Source organism: Panulirus ornatus, chromosome 12, assembly GCF_036320965.1.
Source record: "Panulirus ornatus isolate Po-2019 chromosome 12, ASM3632096v1, whole genome shotgun sequence".
Lineage (NCBI taxonomy): Eukaryota > Metazoa > Arthropoda > Malacostraca > Decapoda > Palinuridae > Panulirus > Panulirus ornatus.
Genome location: NC_092235.1, coordinates 13,254,542 through 13,274,726, shown reverse-complemented (window position 1 = coordinate 13,274,726; position 20,185 = coordinate 13,254,542).

Genomic DNA, 20,185 nt, shown 5'->3' with positions numbered 1-20,185 from the left:
CTCAAGCCTCTCTCTACTGTCCAGCCTGACGCTCGTCCCAAGACTCTCTCTCCTGTCTGAACTGACTCTCGTCCCAAGGTTGCCTCTCTTGTCTGATCAGACTCTCGTTCCAAACATCTCTCTCCTGTCCAGCCTGACTCTCGTCCCAAGACTCTCTCTCCTGTCTGATCTTACTCTCGTCCCAAGCCTCTTTCTCCTGTCGTGCCTGACTCTCGTCCCAATCCTCTCTCTCCTGTCTGACTTCACTCTCGTTCTAAGGCTTTCTCTCCTTTCCAGCCTGACTTTAGTCCCTAGCCTCTATCTCCAGTGCAGCCTGACTCTCGTCACAAGCCTCTTTCTCATGTCCAGCCTTACACTCGTTCCAAGCCTCTCTCTTCTGTCCAGCCTGACTCTCGTCCCAAGCCTCTCTCTCCTGCCTATCTGACTCTCGTCTCAAGCCTCTCTCTTCTGTCCTGCCTGACTCTCGTCTCAAGCCTCTCTCTCCTCTCCTACCTGACTCACGTACCAAGCATCTCTCTCCAGTGTGACTTGATTCTCGTCCCAAGCCTCTCTCTCCTGTCCAGCGTGACTCTTGTCCCAAGCTTCTCTCTCCTGTCCTACCTGTCTCTCGTCCCTAGACGCTCTCTCCTGTCCTGCCTTAGTCTCGTCAAAAGCCTCTCTCTCCTGTCTGATCTAACTCTCGTTAAAAGCCTCTATCTCCTGTCTTACCTCACTCTCGTCCCAAGCCAATCTCTCCTGCCCAGCCTGACTCTCGTTCCAAGACTGTCTCTTCTGTCCTGCCTGACTCTTGTTCTAAGCCCCTCTCTCCTGTCCTGCCTGAATATTGTCCAAAGCCTCTGACTCCTCTGCAGCCTGACTCTCGTCTCAAGCTTCTCTCTCCTGTCAACCCTGAATCTCGTCCCATGCTTCTCTCTCCTTTCCTGCCTGACTCTGGTCCCAAGCGTCTCTCTCCTATCCTGTCTGACTCTCGTCCCTAGCCATTCTCTCCTGTCCAGCCTGACTCTCTTCCCAATCCTCTCTCTCCTATCCTGCCTGACTCTCGTCGAAAGCCTCTCTCTCCTATCCTGCCTGACTCTCGTCCCAAGCCTTTCTATTCTGATCTACCTGACTCTCGTCCCAAGCTTCTCTCTCCTGTCCAGCCTGACTCTCGTCCTAGGCCTCTCTCTCCTGGCTGCTCGACACTCGTCCCAAGCTTCTCTCTCCTGTCCTGCTTGACTCTTCTCCCAAGCCTTTCTCTACTGATCTACCTGACTCTCGTCCCAAGCTTCTCTCCTGTCCAGCCTGACTCTCGTCAAAAGCCTCTCTCTCCTGGCTGCTCGACACTCGTCCCAAGCTTTTCTCTCCTGTCCAGCCTGACTCTCGTCCCAAGCCTCTATCTCCCGTCCTGGCTCACTCTCGTCCCAAGCCTCTCTCTACAGTCCTGCCTGACTCTCGTCCCTAGACTATCTCTCCTGTTTTCTCTTACTCTCGTCCCAAGCCTCTCGCTCCTGTCCAGCATGATTCTATTGACAAGAATCTATCTATTTTCCAGCCTGACTCTCGTCCTAAGCCTCTCTCTCTTGCCCAGCCTGACTCTCTTTCCAAGACTCTCTTCACTCCTGCCTGACTCTCGCTCCAGGCCCCTCTCTCCTGTCCTTCCTGAATCTTGTCCAAAGACTCTCTCTCCTTTCCAGCCTGACTCTCGTCCTAAGCTTCTGTCTCCTGTCAACCCTGAATCTAGTCCCAAAGCTATCTCTCCTGTCCATCTTGACTCTCGTCCCAAGCCTCTCTCTCCTGGTCTGCCTCACTCTTGTTCCTAGACTCTCTCTCCTGTCCTGCCTGACTCTCGTCCCAAGCCTCTCTCTCCTATCTGACTTGACTCTCGTCCAAAGCCTCTATCTCCCGTCTTACCTCACTCTCGTCACAAGCCTCTCTCTCCTGTTCAGCCTGACTCTCGTCCTAAGCCTCTCTCTCCTATCCAGCCTGACTCTCGCTCCATGACTCTCTCTTCTGTCCTGCCTGACTCTCGTTCCAATCCCCTCTCTCCAGTACTGCCTGAATCTTGTCGAAAGCCTCTCTCTCCTATCCAGCCTGACTCTCGTCCCAAGCTTCTCTCTCCTGTCAACCCTGAATCTCGTCCCAAGCCTCTCTCTCCTATCCTGCCTGACTCTCGTCCCAAGCCTCTCTCTCCTGGCCAGCCTAAGTCTCGTCCCAAGCCTCTCTCTCCTGCCTGCTTGACTCTCGTCCCAAGCCTCTCTCTCCTGTTTGACTTGACTCTCGTCCCAAGCCTCCCTCTCCTGCCCCGCCTGACTCTCCTCCTAAGCTTCTCTCTCCTCTCCAGCCAGACTCTCGTCCCAAGCCCCTCTCTCCTCTCCAGCCTGACTGTCGTCCCAAGCCTCTCTCTCCTGAATGTTTGACTCTCGTTCCTAGCCTCTCTCTCTTGTCCATCCTGACTCTCGTCCCAAGCGTCTCTCTCCTTTCCTGCCTGCCTCTGGTCCCAAACCTCTCTCTCTTGTCCTGCCTGGCTTTCGTCCCAAGCATTTCTCCCTTGCCTACTTGACTCTCGTAACTAGGATCTCTCTCCTGTCCAGCCTGACTCTCGTCCCAAGCCTCTCTCTACTTTCTGATCTTACTCTCGTCCCAAGCTTTTCTCTCCTGTGTTGCCTGACTCTAGGGCAAAGCCTGTCTATCCTGTACAGCCTGACTCTCGTCCCAAGCCTCTCTCTCCTGTCCTGCCTGACTCTCGTCCCAAGCTCTCTCTCCTGTCTGATATGACTCTAGTCCCAAGCATCTCTTTCCTGTCCTACCTGACTCTCGTCCCAAGCCTCTCTCTCCTGTCTGATCTGACTCTCGTTCAAAGCCTGTCTCGTGTCTTCTGCCTGACTATCGTCTCAAGCCTCGTCCAATGTGTCTATCTCCTGTCCTGCCTGTTTCTTGTCCAAACCCTCTCTCTCCTGTGTGATCTGACTCTCGTCCCAATCCTCTCTCATCTGTCCTGCCTGACTCTCGTCTCAAGCCTCTCTCTACTGTCCAGCCTGACTCTCGTCCCAAGACTCTCTCTCCTGTCTCAATTGACTCTCGTCCCAAGCCTCTCTCTCCAGTCTGATCTGACTCTCGTCCCAAGCCTCTTTCTCCTGTCGTGACTGACTCTCGTCCCAAGCCTCTTTCTCCTGTCGTGACTGACTCTCGTCCCAAGCCTCTCTCTCCTGTCTAACTTCCTTCTCGTTCTAAGGCTCTCTCTCCTTTCCAGCCTGACTCTCGTCCCTAGCCTCTCTCTCCAGTGCAGCCTGACTCTCGTCACAAGCTTCTTTTTCCTGTCCAGCCTTACACTCGTTCCAAGCCTTTCTCTTCTGTCCAGCTTGACTCTCGTCCCAAGCCTCTCTCTCCTGCCTACCAGACTCTCGTCTCAAACCTCTCTCTTCTGTCCTGCCAGACACTCATCCCAAGCCTCTCTCTACTGTCCTACTTGACTCTCGTACCAAGCATCTCTCTCCAGTCTGACTTGATTCTCCTCCCAAGCCTCTCTCTCCTGTCCAGCGTGACTCTCGTCCCACGTGTCTCTCTCCTGTCCTACCTGTCTCTCGTCCCTAGAATCTATCTCCTGTCCTGCCTTACTCTCGTCAAAAGCCTCTCTCCTCTGTCTGATCTAACTCTCGTTAAAAGCCTCTATCTCCTGTCTTACTTCACTCTCGTCCCAAGCCTATCTCTCCTGTCCAGCCTGACTCTCGTTCCAAGACTGTCTCTTCTGTCCTGCCTGACTCTTGTTCCAAGCCCCTCTCTCCTGTCCTGCCTGAATCTTGTCCAAAGCCTCTGCCTCCTCTGCAGCCTGACTCTCGTCCCAAGCTTCTCTCTCCTATCCTGCCTGACTCTCATCCTTAGCCACTCTCTCCTGTCCAGCCTGACTCTCGTCCTAATCCTCTCTCTCCTATCCGGCCTGACTATCGTCGCAAGCCTCTCTCTCCTATCCTGCCTGACTCTCGTCCGAAGCCTCTCTCTCCTGTCCAGCCTGACTCTCGTTCCAATCCTCTATCTCCTGTCCTGCCTGACTCTCGTCCCAAGCCTTTCTCTCCTGATCTACCTGATTCTCGTCCAAAGCTTCTCTCTCCTGTCCAGCCTGACTCTCGTCCCAAGCCTCTCTCTCCTGGCTGCTTGACACTCGTCCCAAGCTTCTCTCTCCTGTACAGCCTGACTCTCGTCCCAAGCCTCCTTCTCCCGTCCTGCCTGACTCTCATCCTAAACTTCTCTCACCTGTCCAGCCTGACTCTCGTCCCAAGCCTCCTTCCCCCGTCCTGCCTGACTCTCACCCTAAACTTCTCTCTCCTGTCCAGCCTGACTCTCGTCCCAAGATTATCTCTCCTGTCTGAACTGACTCTCGTCCCAAGCCTCTCTCTCCTGTCCTGCCTGACTCTCGTCCTAAGCCTCTCTCTCCTGTCCTGCCTGACTCTCGTCCCTAGACTCTCTCTCCTGTCCTGCCTTACTCTCGTCCCAAGCTTCTCACTCCTGTCTTACCTCACTCTCGTCCCAAGCCTCTCCCTCCTGTCCAGCATGACTCCAGTTCCAAGCGTCTGTCTTCTTTTCAGCCTGACTCTCGTCCTAAGCCTCTCTCTCCTGTCCTGTCTGACTCTCGTCCCAAGCCTCACTCTCCTGTCTGATCCGACTCTCGTCCGAAGCCTTTCTCTCCTGAGTTGCCTGACTCTCGTGCTAAGCCTATCTATCCTGTCCAGCCTGACTCTCGTCCCAAGCCTCTTTCTCTTGTTCAGGATGACTCTCGTCCGAAGTCTCTCTCTCCTGGCTCCTTGACTCTTGTCCCAAGCCTCTCTCTCCTGTCGAGCCTGACTCTCGTCCCAAGCCTCTCTCTCCACTCTGATCTTACTCTAGTAGCAAGCATCTCTTTCCTGTCCTACCTGACTCTCGTCCCAAGCCTCTCTCTACGGTCTGATCTGACTCTCGTAAAAAGCCTCTCCCTCTTGTCCTGTCTGACTCTCATCCCATGCCTATCTCTCCTGTCCTGCCTGACTCTTGTCCCAAGCCTATCTCTCCTGTCTGAACTGACTCTCGACCCAAGCCTCTCTCTCCTGTCCTACCTGATTCTCGTACCAAGCCTCTCTCTTATGTCCTGCCTGACTCTCGTCCTTAGACTCTCTCTCTTGTCCTGCCTTACTCTCGTCCCAAGCCACTCTCTCCTGTCTTACCTCACTCTCGTCCCAAGCCTCCCCTGTCCAGCCTGACTCTAGTCCCAAGCTTCTGTCTTCTTTTCAGCCTGACTCTCGTCCTAAGCCTCTCTCTCCTGTACAGCCTGACTCTCGTCCCAAGACCCCTTCTCCCGTCCTGCTTGACTCTCGTCCTAAGCCTCTCTCTCCTGTACAGCCTGACTTTCGTCCCAATCCTGTTTCTCCTGTCCTGCCTGACTCTCGTCCCAAGCCTGTGTCTCCTGTACGATCTGACTCTCGTCCTAAGCCTCTATCTACTGTCTTACCTCACTCTCGTCCCAAGCCTCTCTCTCCTGTCCAGCCTGACTCTCGTTCTAAGTCTCTCTCTTCTGTCCTGCGTGACTCTTATTCCAAGCCCCTCTCTCCTCTCCTGCCTGAATCTTGTTCAAAGCCTCTCTTTCCTATCCAGCCTGACTCTCATCCCAAGCCTCTCTCTCCTGTCTGATCTGACTCTAGTCGCAAGCATCTCTTTCCTGTCCTACCTGACTCTCGTCCCAAGCCTCTCTCTCCTGTCTGATCTGACTCTCGTCCCAAGCCTGTCTCGTGTCTTCTGCCTGACTATCGTCTCAAGCCTCTCTCTACTGTCCAGCCTGACTTTCGTTCCAAGACTTTCTCTCCTATCTCAACTGACTCGTCTCAAGCCTCTCTCTACTGTCCAAGGCTGTGTCTCCTGTCTGGTGGGACTCTCGTCCCAAGCATCTCTCTCCTATCCAGCTTGACTCTCGTCCCAATCCTCTCTCTCCTGTCTGATCTGACTCTCGTCCTAAGCCTATCTCTCCTGTCCTGCCTGACTCTCGTCCCAAGGCTCTCTCTACTGTCCTGCCTGACACTCGTCCTAAGCCTCTCTCTCCTGATGTGCAAGACTCTCGCCCCAAGCCTTTCTCTCCTGTCTCACTTCACTCTCGTCCTAAGGCTCTCTCTCCTTTCCAGCCTGACTCTCGTCCCAAGCCTCTCACTCATCTCAAGCCTCTCACTCATCTCCAGCCTGACTCTCAACACAAGCCTCTTTCTCCCATCCAGCCTGACCCTCGTTCCAAGCCTCTCTCTTCTGTCCAGCCTGACTCTCGTCCCACGACTCTCTCTCCTGTCCTAGCCGACTCTCGTCCCAAGCCCCTGTCTCATGTCCAGCTTGACTCTCGTCCCCAGCCTCTCTCTCCTGTTCGGCCTGACCCTCGTTCCAAGCCTCTCTCTTCTGTCCAGCCTGATTCTCGTCCCAAGACTCTCTCTCCTGTCCTAGTTGACTCTCGTCCTGAGCCCCTGTCTCCTGTCCAGCCTGACTCTCGTCCCCAGCCTCTCTCTCCTGTTCGGCCTGACTCTCGTCCCCAGCCTCTCTCTCCTGTCCAGCCTGACTCTCGTCACAAGCCTCTTTCTACTGTCCAGCCTGACTCTCGTCCCAAGCCTCTCTCTCCTGTCCTGCCTGATTCTCGTCCCAAGACTCTCTCTCTTGTCTGAACTGACTCTCGTCCCAAGCCTCTCTCTTCTGTACTGCCTGACTCTCGTCCCAAGCCTGTCTCTCCTGTCGTGCCTGACTCTCGTCCCTAGACTCTCTCTCCTGTCCTGCCTTACTCTCGTCCCAAGCCTCTCTCTCCTGTCCAACCTGACTCTAGTCACAAGCCCCTGTCTTGTCTCTAGCCTGACTCTCGTCCTAAGCCTCTCTCTCTTGTTCAGCTTGACTCTCGTTCCAAGACTCTCTCTTTTGTCCTGCCTGACTCTCGTTCCAAGCCCCTCTATCCTGTCCTGCCTGAATCTTGTCCAAAGCCTCTCCCTCATATGCAGCCTGACTCTCGTCCAAAGCTTCTCTCTCCTGTCAACCCTGAATCTCGTCACAAACCTCTCTCTCCTGTCCATCCTGACTCTCGCCGCAAGCCTCTCTCTCCTATCCTGACTGAGTCTCGTTCCAAGCCTCTCTCTCCTGTCCATCCTGACTCTCGTCCCAATCCTCTATCTCCTGCCCTGCCTGCCTCTCGTCCCAGGCCTTTCTCTCCTGTTCTACCTGACTCTCGTCCCAAGCATCTCTCTCCTGTCCAGCCTGACTCTCGTCCCAAGCATCTCTCTCCTGGCTGCTTGACTCTCGTCCCAAGCCTCTCTCTTCTGTACACCCTGACTCTAGTCCTAAGCCTCCTTTACCCGTCCTGCCTGACTCTCGTCCTAAGCTTCTCTCCTCTGTCAAGCCTGACTCTCGTCCCAAGCCTTTCTCTCCTGTCCTGCCTGATTCTCGTCCCTAGACTCTCCCTCCTGTCCTACCTGACTCTCGTCCAAAGCCTCTCTCTCCTGTCTGATCTGAATCTCGTCCAAAGCCTCTATCTCCTGTCTTACCTCACTCTCGTCCCAAGACTCTCTCCTGTCTGATCTGATTCTAGTCCATACCATCTCTTTGCTGTCTTACCTGACTATCATCCCAAGCCTCTCTCTCCTGTCTGATCTGACTCTCGTCCCAAGCCTCTCTCTCTTATCCTGCCTGACTCTTGTCCCAAGTGCCTATCTCTTGTCCTACCTAACTCTTGTCCAAAGCCTTTCTTTCCTGTGTGATCTCACTCTCGTCCCAAGCTTCTCTCATCTGTCCTGCCTGACTCTCGTCTCAAGCCTCTCACTACTGTCCAGCCTGACTCTCGTCCCAAGACTCTTTCTATTGTCTGAACTGACTCTTGTCCTAAGCCTGTCTCTCCTGTCTGATGTGACTCGCGTCCCAAGCATCTCTCTCCTGTCCTACCTGAGTCTCGTCCCAAGGGTCTCTCTCCTCTCTGATCTGACTCTCGTCCCAGGTCTATCTCTCCTGACCTGACTGACTCTCGTCCCAAGGCTCTCTCTCCTCTCCTGCCTGACTCACGTCCTAAGCCTATTTGTCATGTCGTGCCTGACTCTCATCCTAAGACTCTCTCTCCTATCTGAATTGACTCACGTTCTAAGCCTCTCTCTCCTTTCCAGCCTGACTCTCGTCCCAAGCCTCTCTCTCCTGCCTACCTGACTCTCGTCCCAAGCCTCTCTCTTCTGTCCAGCCTGACTCTCGTACCAAACCTCGCTCTCCTGTCCTACCTGACTCTCGTCCGAATCATCTCTCTCCTGTCTGACTTGACTCTCGCCCCAAGCCTCTCTCTCCTGTCCAGCCTGACTCTCGTCCTAAGCCTCTCTCTCCTGTCCTATCTGACTCTCGTCCTAAGCATCTCTCTCCTCTCTGACTTGACTCTCGTCCCAAGCCCCAGTCTCCTGTCCTGCCTGACTCTCGCCCCAAGACTCTCTCTCCTGTCCATCCTGACTCTCGTCACAAGCCTCTCTCTCCTGTCCAGCCTGACTCTCGTCCCAAGCCTCTTTCTCCTGCCCTGCCTGACTCTCGTCCAAAGTCTCTCTCTCCCTTCTGAACTGACTCCTGTCCCAAGCCTCTCTCTCCTGTCCTGCATGACTCTCGTCCCAAGCCTTTCTCTCCTGTCCAGCCTGAATCTCGCTCCACGACTCTCTCCTGTCCTGCCTGACTCTCATCCCTAGATTCCCTCTCCTGTCCTGCCTGACTCTCGTCCTAAGCCTCTCTCTCCTGTCTGATCTGACTCTCGTCCAAAGCCTGTCTTACCTCACTCTCTTCAAAAGCCTCTCTCTCGTGTCCAGCCTGACTCTCGTTCTAAGACTCTCTCTTTTGTCCTGCCTGACTATTGTTCCAAGCCCCTCTCTCCTGTCCTGCCTGAATCTTGTTCAAAGCCTCTCTCTCCTATCCAGCCTGACTCTCCTCCTAGGCTTCTCCTGTCCTGCATGACCCTCGTCCCTAGACTCTCTCTCCTGTCCTGCCTTGATCTAACTCTCATCCAAAGTCTCTATCTCCTCTCTTACCTCACTCTCGTCCCAAGCCTCTCTTTCTTGTCCAGCCTAACTCTAGTCACAAGACTCTGTCTATTTCCAGCCTAACTCTCGTCCTAAGCCTCTCTCTCTTCTCCACCCTGACTCTCGTTCCAAGACTCTCTATTCTATCATGCCTGATTCATTCCAAGCCCCTCTATCCTGTCCTTCCTGAATCTTGTCCAAAGCCTCTCTCTCCTATACAGTCTCACTCTCGTCATAAGCCCCTCTCTCCTGTCCTTCCTGAATCTTGTAATAAGCCTCTCTCTCCTGTCCTGCCTGTCTCTCCTTCCAAGCCCCTCTCTCCTGTCCTGCTTGAATCTAGTCCAAAGCCTCTCCCTCCTCTCCAGCCTGACTCTCGTAACAAGCTTCTCTCTGCTGTCAACCCTGATTTTCGACCTAAGCCTATCTCTCCTGTCCAGCCTGACTCTCGTCCCTAGCCTCTCTCTCCTGGCTGCTTGACTCTCGTCCCAAGACTTTCTCTCCTGTACAGCCTGACTCTCGTCCAAAGCCTCCTTCTCCTGTCCTGTCTGACTCTAGTCCTAAGCGTCTCTCTCCTGTCCAGCCTGACTCTCGTCACAAACCTCCCTCTCCTGTCCAGCTTGACTCTCGTCCTAAGCCTCTCTCTCCTGTCAACCCTGAATCTCGTCCCAAGCCTCTCTTTCCTGCCTGCCTGACTCTCGTCCCAAGCCCCTCTCTCCTATCAAGCCTGACTATCATCCCAAGCCTCTGTCTCCTGTCCTGACGGCCTCTGGTCACAAGCCTCTCTCTCCTGTCCTGCCTGGCTTTCGTCCCAAGATTTTCTCTCCTGCCTGCTTGACTCTCGTACCAAGACTCTCTCTCCTGATCAGACTGACTCTCGTCACAAACCTCTCTCTCCTGTACAGCCTCACTCTCATCGGAGCTTCCCTGTCCTTTCCTGAATAACTCATCCCAAACCTTTCCCTACTGTCCAGACTGACTCTCCTACCAAGCCTCTCCATCCTCTCCATCTTGACTATCGTCCCAAGCCTCTCTGTCCTGTTCTGCCTTACTCTCGTCCTAAGCCTCTCTCTCCTGTCTGATCTGACTCTAGTCCCAAGCATCTCTTTCCTGTCCAACCTGACTCTCGTCCCAAGCCTCTCTCTCCTGTCTAATCTGACTCTCGTCCAAAGACTCTATCTCCTGTCTTACCTCACTCTCGTCAAAAGCCTCTCTCTCCTGTCCAGCCTGACTCTCGTTCCAAGACTCTCTCTTCTGTCCTGCTTGACTCTCGTTCTAAGCCCCTCTCCCGAGTCGTGCCTGAATCTTGTCCAAAGACTGTCTCTCCTATCCAGCCTGACACTCGTCCCAAGCTTCTCTCTCCTGTCAACCCTGAATCTCGTCCCAAACATCTCTCTCCTGTCCAGCCTGACTCTCGTCCTAAGCCTCTCTCTCCTGCCTGCTTGAATTTCGTCCCAAACCTCTCTCTCCTATACAGCCTGACTCTCGTCCCAATCCTCCTTCACCTGTCCTGACTGACGCTCGTCCTAACCTTCTCTCTCCTGTCCAGCGTGACTCTCGTCGCAAGCCCCCCTCTCCTGTCCAGCGTGACTCTCGTCCCAAGCGTCTCTCTCCTGTCCTGCCTGCCTCAGGTCCCAAGCCTCTCTCTCCTGTCCTGCCTGGCTTTCGTCACAAGATTTTCTCTCCTGCCTGTTTGACTCTCGTCCCAAGGATCTCTCCTGTCAAGCCTGACTCTCGTACCAAGCCACTCCCTCCTGTACAGCCTGACTCTCGTCCCAAGCCTCTCTCTACTTTCTGCTCTGAGTCTCGTCCCACGCCTCTCTCTCCTGTCTTGCCTGACTCTCGTGACAAACCTCTCTCTTCTGTCCGGCTTGACTCTCATCCTAAGTCCCTCTCTCTTGTCCAGCCTGACTCTCATCCCAAGTCCCTCTCTCCTGTCCAGCCTGACTGTCGTCCCAAGCCTCTCTCTCCTGCCTGTTTGACCCTCGTTCCCAGCCTCTCTGTCTTGTCCAGCCTGACACTCGCCCCAAGCCTCTCTCTCCTGTCCTGCCTGCCTCTGCTCACAAGCCTCTCTCTCCTGTCTTGCCTGGATTTCTTCCCAAGCCTTTATCTACTACCTGCTTGACTCTCGTCCCAAGGATCTCTCTCCTGTCCGGCCTGACTCTCTTACCAAGCCTCTCTCTCCTGCCCAGCCTGACTCTCGTCCCAAGCGTCTCTCTCGTGTCTGACTTGACTCTCGTCCGAAGCATCTCCTGTCCAGCCTGACTTTCATCCCAAGCCTCTCTCTCTTGTCCTACCTGACTCTCGTCCCAAGCATCTCTATCCTGTCTAAATTGACTCTCGTCCAAAGCCCCTGTCTCCTGTCCAGCCTGACTTTCGTCCCCAGCCACTCTGTCCTGTCCTGCCTGACTCTCGTCCCAAACCTCTCTCTCCTGTCCAGCCTGACCCTTGTCAAGAGCCTCTCTTTCCTGTCCAGCCTGACTCTCGTCCCAGGCCTCTCTATCCTGTCCTGCATGATTCTAGTCCCCAGCCTTTCTCTTCTGTCCTGACTGACTCTCATCTGTAGCCTCTCTCTCCTGTCCTGTCTGATCCTCGTCCAAAGCCTCTTACTCCTGTCCTGCCTGACTCTCGTCCCAAGATTCTCTCTCCTGTGCTGCCTGACTTTCGTCCCGAGCCTGTCTCTCCTTTCCAACCTGATTTTCGTCCAAAGCCTCTCTCTCCTGTCCAGCCTGGCTCTCGTCCCAAGCCTGTTTCTCTTGTCCAGCATGACTCTTGACCCGAGCCTCTCTCTCCTGTCCTGCCTGAATCTCGTCCTAAGCTTCTCTCTCCTGTCCAGCATGACTCTCGTCTCAAGCCTCTCTCTCCTGTTCTGACTGACTCTCGTCCCTAGACTCTCTCTCCTGTCCAGCCTGACTCTCGTCCTAAGCCTCTCTCTCCTGTCTAGCCTGACTCTCGTTCCAAGATTATCTCTCCAGACCAGCCTGAATCTTGTCGAAAGCCTCTCTCTCCTATCCAGTCTGACTCTCGTCCCAAGCTTCTCTCTCCTGTCAACCCTGAATTTCGTCCCAAGTCTCTCTCTCCTGTCCAGCCTGACTCTCGTCCCAAGCCTCACTGTTCTGCCTGCTTGACTCTCATCCCAAGCCTCTCTCTCCTGTTAAGCCTGACTCTTCTCCCAAGCCTCATTATCCTGTCCTGCCTGACTCTCATCCTAATCTTCTCTCTCCTGTCCAGACTGACTCTCGTCCCAAGCCCCTCTCTCTTGTCCACCCTGACTCTCGTCCGAAGTCTCTTTCTTCTTTCCAGCCTGACTCTCGTCCTAAGCCTCTCTCTCCTGTCCAGCCTGACTCTCGTTCCAAGGCTATCTCTCCTGTCCAGCCTGACTCTCGTCCCAAGCATCTCTCTCCTAGCTGCTTGACTCTCATCCCAAGCCTCTCTCTCCTGTTCAGCCTGACTCTCGTCCCAAGCCTCCTTCTCCTGTCCTGCCTGACTCTCGTCGTAAGCTTCTCTCTCCTGTCCAGCCTGACTCTCGTCCCAAGCCCCTCTCTCATGTCCAGCCTGACTCTCGTCAGAAGCCTCTCTCTCCTGCCTGTTTGACTCTCGTTCCCAGCCTCTCTGTCTTCTCCAGCCTGACTCTGTTCCCAAGCGTCTCTCTCCTTTCCTGCCTGCCTCTGGTCCCAAGCCTCTCTCTGCTGTCCTGCCTGGCTTTCGTCACAAGCCTTTCTCTCCTGTCTCCTTGACTTTCGCAACAAGGATCTCTCTCCTGTCCAGCCTGACTCTCGTCCCAAGCCTCTCTCTACTTTCTGATCTGACTCTAATCCCACGCCTTTCTCTCCTGTCTTGCATGACTCTCGTCGAAAACCCCTATCTCCTGTCCAGCCTGACTCTCTTCGGAAGCTTTCCTGTCCTTTCCCTGCCTGACTCTCGTCCCAAGCCTCTCTCTCCTGTCTGATCTGACTCTCGTCCCAAGAATTTCTCTCCTGTGTTGCCTGACTCTCGTGCAAAGCCTCTCTATCCTATCCAGCCTTATTCTCGTCCAAAGACTCTCTCCCCTGTTCTGCCTGACTCTCGTCCCAAGCCTCTCTCTCCTGACTGATCTGACTAGTCCCTAGCATCTCTTTCCTGTCCTACATGACTCTCGTCCGAAGCCTCTCTCTCCTGTCTGATCTGAATCTCGTCCCAAGGCTCTCTCTCTTGTCCTGCCTGACTCTCGTCCCAAGTGTGTATATCCTGTCCTGCCTGGCTCTTGTCCCAAGCCTCTCTCTCCTGTCCTGCCTGACTCTCGTCACAATCCTCTCTCATCTGTTCTGCCTGACTCTCGTCTCAAGCCTCTCTCTACTGTCCAGCCTGACTTTCGTCCCAAGATTCTCTCTCGTGTCTCAACTGACTCTCGTCCCAAGGATCTCTCTCCTGTCCTACCTGACTCTCGTAACAAGTCTGTCTCTCCAGTCCTGTCTGATTCTCGTCCCTAGACTCTCTCTCCTGTCCTGCAATACTCTCGTCCCAAGCCTCTCTTTCCTGTCTGATCTAAATCTCGTCCAAAGCCTCTATCTCCTGTCTTACATCTCTCTCGTCCCAAACCTCTCTCTCCTGTCCAACCTGACTCTAGTCCCAAGCCTCTGTCCTTTTTCCAGCCTGACTCTCGTCCTAAGCCTCTATCTCCTGTCCAGCCTGACTCTCGTCCCAAGGCTCTCTCTCCTGTCCTGCCTGACTCTCGTCCTAAGCCTCTTTCTGCTGTCGTGCCTATCTCTCGTCCCAAGCCTCTCTCTCCTGTCGCACTTCACTCTCGTTCTAAGGCTCTCTCTCCTTTCCAGCCTAACTCTCGTCCCAAGCCTCTCTCTCCTGTCCAGCCTGACTCTCGTCACAAGCCTCTCTCTCCTGCCTACCTGACTCTCGTCTCAAGGTTCTCTCTTCTGTCCTGCCTGACTCTCGTCCCAAGCCTCTCTCTCCTGTCTTACCTGGGTCTCGTCTCAAGCCTCTCTCTCTCCTGTCTGACTTGAATCTCGTCCCAAGGCCCTGTCTCCTGTCCAGCCTGACCCTCGTCACCAGACTCTCTCTCCTGTCCAGCCTGATTCTTGTCCCAAGCCTCTCTCTCCTGTCCTGCCTGGATCTTGCCCAAAGCCTCTCTCTCCTGTCCTACCTGACTCTCGTCCCAAGCCTCTCTCTCCTGTCTGATCTGACTCTCGTCCCTAGCCCCTGTCTCCTGTCCATCCTGAATCTTGCCCAAAGCCTCTCCCTCCTTTACAGTCTGACTCTCGTCCCAAGCTTCTCTCTCCTATCAACCCTGAATCTCGTCCCAAGCCTCTCTCTCCTGTCCTGCCTGACTCTCGTCCCAAGCCTCTCTCTCCTATCCTGCCAAACTCTCGTCCCAAGCCACTCTCTCATGTCCAGCTTGACTCTCGTCCCCATCCTCTCTCTCCTGTCCTACCTGACTCTCGTCCCAAGCCTCTCTCTCCTGTCCTACCTGACTCTCGTCCCAAGCCTCTCTCTCCTGTCCAGCCTGACTCTCGTCCCAAGCCTCTCTCTCCTGTCCAGCCTGACTCTCGTCCCAAGCCTCTCTCTCCTGTCCAGCCTGACTCTCGTCCCAGACTCTCTCTCCTGTCCAGGCTGACTCTTGTCCCAAGCCTCTCTCTCCTGTCCTGCATGACTCTCGTCCCAAGATTCTCTCTCCTGTCTGAACTGACTCTCCTCCCAAGGATCTCTCTCCTGTCCTACCTGACTCTCACCCCAAGTCTCTCTCTCCTGTCCTACCTGACTCTCGTCCCTAGACTCTCTCTCCTGTCCTGCATTACTCTCGTCCTAAGCCTCTCTTTCCTTTTCTTTTTCTTTCAAACTATTCGCCATTTCCCGCATTAGCGAGGTAGCGTCAAGAACAGAGGACTGGGCCTTTGAGGGAATACCCTCACCTGGCCCAATTCTCTGTTCCTTCTTTTGGAAAATTAAAAAAAAACCGAGAGGGGAGGATTTCCAGCCTCCCGCTCTTTCCTGTCTGATCTAAATCTCGTCCAAAGCCTCTATATCCTGTCTTACCTCAATCTCGTCCCAAGCCTCTCTCTCTCCTGTCCAACCTGACACTAGTCCCAAGCCTCTGTCCTCTTTCCAGCCTGACTCTCATCCTAAGCATCTCTCTCCTGTCCAGCCTGACTCTCGTTCCAAGACTCTCTCGTCTATCCTGCCTAACTCTCGTTCCAAGCCCCTCTCTCCTGTCCTGCCTGAATCTTGTCCAAAGCCTCTCCCTCCTTTGCAGTCTGACTCTCTTCCCAAGCTTCTCTCTCCTGTCAACCCTGAATCTCGTCCCAAGCCTCTCTATCCTGTCCTGCCTGACTCTCGTCCCAAGCCTCTCTCTCCTACCCTGCCCAACTCTCGTCCCGAGCCACTCTCTCATGTCCAGCCTGACTCTCGTCCACATCCTCTCTCTCCTGTCCTACCTGACTCTCGTCGCAAGCCTCTCTCTCCTATCATGCCTGACTCTCATCCCAAGCTTCTCTCTCCTGTCCAGCCTGACTCTCGTCCCAATCCTCTATCTCCTGTCCTGCCTGACTCTCGTCCAAAGCCTATCTCTCCTGTCCAGCCTGAATCTCGTCCCAAGCCCCTCTCTCCTGGCTGCTTAACTCTCGTCCCAAGCCTCTCTCTCCTGTACAGCCTGACTCTCGTCCCAAGCCTCCTTCTCCTGTCCTGCCTGACTCTCTTCCTAAGCTTCTCTCTCCTGTCAAGCCTGACTATCGTCCCAAGCCTCTCTCCACTGTCCTTCCTGACTCTAGTCCCTTAACTCTGTCTCCTGTACTGCCTGACTCTCGTCCAAAGCCTCTCTCTCCTGTCTGATCTGACTCTCGTCCAAAGCCTCTATCTCCTGTTTTACCTCACTCTCGTCCCAAGCCTCTCTCTCCTGTCTGATCTGACTCTAGTCCAGAGCATCTCTTTCCTGTCCTATCTGACTCTCGTCCCAAGCTTCTCTCTCCTGTCTGATCTGACTCTCGTACCAAGCCTCTCTCTCTTCTCCTACCTGAATCTCGTCCCGAGTTTCTATCTCCTGTCCTACGTGACTCTTGTCCAAAGCCTCTCTCTCATGTGTGATCTGACTCTCGTCCCAAGCCTCTCTCATTTGTCTTGCCTGACTCTCGTCTCAAGCTTCTCTCTACTGTCCAGCCTGAATCTCCTCCGAAGACTCTCTCTCCTGTCTGAACTGACTCTCGTCCCAAGCTTGTCTCTCCTGTCTGATCTGACTCTCGTACCAAGCCTCTCTCTCTTGTCCTGCCCGACTCTCGTCCTAAGTGTTTATCTCCTGTCCTACCTGACTCTTGTCCAAAGCCTCTCTCTCGTGTGATCTGACTCTCGTCCCAAGCCTCTCTCATCTGTCCTGCTTGACTCTCGTTTCAAGCCTCTCTCTACTGTCCAGCCTGACTCTCGTCCCAAGACTCTCTTTCCTGTCTGAACTGACTCTCGTCCCAAGGCTGTCTCTCCTCTCTGATATGACTCTCGTCCCAAGCATCTCTCTGCTGTCCTACCTGTGTCTCGTCCCAAGTTTCTCTCTCCTGTGTGATGTGACACTCGTCCCAAGCCTATCTCTCCTCTCCTGCCTGACTCTCGTCACGAGGGTCTCTCTCCTGTCCTGCCTGACTCACGTCCTAAGATTATTTTCGTGTTGTGCCTGACTCTCATCCCAAGCCACTCTCTCCTGTCTGACTTGACTCTCGTTTTAAGCCTCTCCTTTCCAACCTGACTCTCGTCCCAAGCCTCTCTCTCCTGTCCAGCCTGACTCCCGTTCTAAGCCTCTCTCTTCTGTCCAGCCTGACTCTCGTCCCAAGCCTCTCTCTCCTGCATACCTGACTCTAGTGCCAAGCCTCTCTCTTATGTCCTGCCTGACTCTCGTCCAATCCTCTCTCTCCTGTCCTACCTGACTCCCGTCCCAAGCCTCTCTCTCCTGTCTGACTTTACTCTCGTCCCAAGCCTTTCTCTCCTGTCCAGCCTGGCTCTTGTCCCAAGCCTCTCTCCTGTCCTACCTGACTCTCGTCCCAAGCCTTTCTCTCCTGTCCAGCCTGGCTCTCGTTCCAATCCTCTCTCTCCTGTCCTACCTGACTCTCGTCCCAAGCATCTCTCTCCTGTCTGACTTGACTCTCGTCCCAAGCCCCTGTCTCCTGTCCAATCTGAATCTCGTCCCCAGTTTCTCTCTCCTGTCCTGCCTGACTCTCGTCCCAAACCTCTCTCTCCTGTCCATCCTTACTCTCATCGCAAGCCTCTCTCCCCTGTCCTACGTGACTGTCGTCCAAAGCCTCTCTCTCCTGTCTGAACTGAATCTCGTCCCAAGCCTCTCTCTCCTGTCTTGCCTAGCTGTCGTCCCAAGCATCCCTCTCCTGTATTGCCTGACTCTCGTCCCAAGACTCTCTCTCCTGTCCTGCCTAACTCTAGTCCCGAGAATGTCTCTCCTTTTCAGCCTGATTATCGTCCAAAGCCTCTCTCTTCTGTCCTGCCTGACTCTCGTCCCAAGCCTCTCTCTCCTATCGTGTCTGCCTCTCGTCCCAAGCCACTTTCTCCTGTCCAGCCTGACTCTCGTCCTAATCCTCTCTCGCCTGTCCTGCCTGACTCTCGTCCCAAGCCTCTCTCTCCTCTCCTGCCTTACTCTCGTGTCCAAGCCTCTCTCTTCTGTCCAGCCTGGCTCTTGTCCCAAGCCTCTCTCCTGTCCTACCTGACTCTCGTCCCAAGCCTTTCTCTCCTGTCCAGCCTGACTCTCGTCCTAATCCTCTCTCGCCTGTCCTGCCTGACTCTCGTCCCAAGCCTCTCTCTCCTGTCTGACTTTACTCTCGTCCCAAGCCTTTCTCTCCTGTCCAGCCTGGCTCTTGTCCCAAGCCTCTCTCCTGTCCTACCTGACTCTCGTCCCAAGCCTTTCTCTCCTGTCCAGCCTGGCTCTCGTTCCAATCCTCTCTCTCCTGTCCTACCTGACTCTCGTCCCAAGCATCTCTCTCCTGTCTGACTTGACTCTCGTCCCAAGCCCCTGTCTCCTGTCCAATCTGAATCTCGTCCCCAGTTTCTCTCTCCTGTCCTGCCTGACTCTCGTCCCAAACCTCTCTCTCCTGTCCATCCTTACTCTCATCGCAAGCCTCTCCCCCCTGTCCTACGTGACTGTCGTCCAAAGCCTCTCTCTCCTGTCTGAACTGAATCTCGTCCCAAGCCTCTCTCTCCTGTCTTGCCTAGCTGTCGTCCCAAGCATCCCTCTCCTGTATTGCCTGACTCTCGTCCCAAGACTCTCTCTCCTGTCCTGCCTAACTCTAGTCCCGAGAATGTCTCTCCTTTTCAGCCTGATTATCGTCCAAAGCCTCTCTCTTCTGTCCTGCCTGACTCTCGTCCCAAGCCTCTCTCTCCTATCGTGTCTGCCTCTCGTCCCAAGCCACTTTCTCCTGTCCAGCCTGACTCTCGTCCTAATCCTCTCTCGCCTGTCCTGCCTGACTCTCGTCCCAAGCCTCTCTCTCCTCTCCTGCCTTACTCTCGTGTCCAAGCCTCTCTCTTCTGTCAAGCCTGACTCTCGTCCCAATCCTCTATCTCCTATCCTACCTGATTCTTGTCCTAAGCCTCTCTCTCCTGTCCTGCCTGACTATCGTCACAAGACTCTCTCTCATGTCCATCTTGGTTCTCGTCCCAAGCCTCTCTCTCCTGTCCTGACTGATTCTCGTTCAAAGCATCTCTCTCCTGTCTGACTTGACTCTCGTCCCAAGCACCTGTCTCCTGTCCAGCCTGACTCTCGTCCTCAGCCTCTCTCTCCTGTTTTGCCTGACTCTCGTCCTAAATCTCTCTCTCCTCTCCATCCTTACTCTCGTCCCAAGCTTCTCTCTCCTGTCTGAACTGAATCTCGTTCCAAGCATCTCTCTCCCGTCCTGGCTGACTCTCGTCCCAAGCCTCTCTCTCCTGTCCTGCCTGACACTCGTCCCTAGACTCTCTCTCCTGTCCTGCCTTACTCTCGTCCCAAGCCTCCCACTCATGTCTGATCTAACTCTCGTCCAAAGCCTCTATCTCCTGCCTTAACTTACTCTAGTCCAAAGCCTCTCTCTGCTGTCCAGCCTGACTCTAGTCCCAAGAATCTCTCTTCATTCCAGCCTGACTCTCGTCCTAAGCCTCTCTCTCCTGTCCAGCCTGACTCTCGTTCAAAGATTCTCTTCAATTCTGCCTGAATCTCGTTCCAGGCCCCTCTCTCCTGTCCTTCCTGAATATTGTCCGAAGCATCTCTCTCCTATCCAGCCTGACTCTCGTCCCAAGCTTCTTTCTCCTATCAACCCTGAATCTCGTCCCAAGGTGATCTCTCCTGTCCATCCTGGCTCTCGTCCTAAGCCTCTCTCTCTCCTGCCTGCTTGATTCTCGTACCAAGCCTCTCTCTCCTGTACAGCCTGACTCTCGTCCCAAGCCTCCTTCTCCCGTCCTGCCTGACTCTCGTCCTAAGCTTCTCTCTCCTGTCCAGCCGGACTCTCGTCCGAAGCCTCTCTCTCCTGTTTTGACTGACTCTCGTCCCTAGACTCTCTCTCCTGTCCAGCCTGACTCTCGTCCCAAGCCTCTCTCTCCTGTCTGACCTGACTCTCATCCAAAGCCTTTATCTCCTGACTTACCTAACTCTCGTCCCAAGCCTCTCTCTCTGTCCAGCCTGACTCTCTTCCCAAGCCTCTGTCTTCTTTCCAGCCTGACTCTCGTCCTAAGCATCTCTCTCCTGTCCAGCCTGACTCTCGTTCCAAGACTCTCTCTCCAGTCCTCCCTGAATCTTGTCGAAAGCCTCTTTCTCCTATGCAGCTTGACTCTCGTCCCAAACTTCTCTCTCCTGTCAACCCTGAATCTCGTCCCAAGCCTCTCTTTCCTGTCAAGCCTGACTCTCGTCCCAAGCCTCTCTCTCCTGACTGCTTGACTCTCGTCCCAAGCCTCCTTCTCTTGTTCTGCCTGACTCTCGTCCTAAGCTTCTCTCTCCTGTCCAGCCTAACTCTCTTCCGAAGCCCCTCTCTCCTGTCCAGCCTGACTCTCGTCCCAGGCCTCTCTCTCCTGCCTGTTTTACTCTCGTTCCCAGCCTCTCTGTCTTCTCCAGCATGACTCTCGTCCCAAGCCTCTCTCTCCTTTCCTGCCTGCTTCTCGTCCCAAGCCTCTCTCTCCTGTCTTGCCTGGATTTCGTCACAAGCCTTTCTCTCCTGCCTGCTTGACTCTCGCAACAAGGATCTCTCTCCTGTTCA